The sequence below is a fragment of the Montipora foliosa genome, chromosome 13 (assembly GCF_036669935.1).
Source record: "Montipora foliosa isolate CH-2021 chromosome 13, ASM3666993v2, whole genome shotgun sequence".
NCBI classification, from domain to species: domain Eukaryota; kingdom Metazoa; phylum Cnidaria; class Anthozoa; order Scleractinia; family Acroporidae; genus Montipora; species Montipora foliosa.
In genome coordinates, this window is record NC_090881.1 from 39933478 (window position 1) to 39933817 (window position 340).

Consider the following 340-nt stretch of genomic DNA (forward strand, 5'->3'; position numbering starts at 1 on the left):
TACGGACGGACGATCGATGACGTCATAGCTAAAACCAAGATTTCTCGCACCGATGGGTTACCGTATTTCCTTAACTATGATGCTCCGTGCGCGTGCGGAGCTCCGCTTCAAAAAATATGAGCAGTTGACATGGTGGTGATGATCAAGTTAAGGAAATGGAACAAGGTAACTAAATAACATATAGATTTAGCCAAGCCTAAAAGCGGAGCTCCCTGGCTATTTATTCTTACTGCATGTATGGTTAGTGAAAATGAAAAAAATAAAAAAGGTTTCGAATTGTCCACGTTTTGGTGTTTCCAGTTGCTGCTAAATTAAATCACTTTCTTTGCTTTCCTCTATA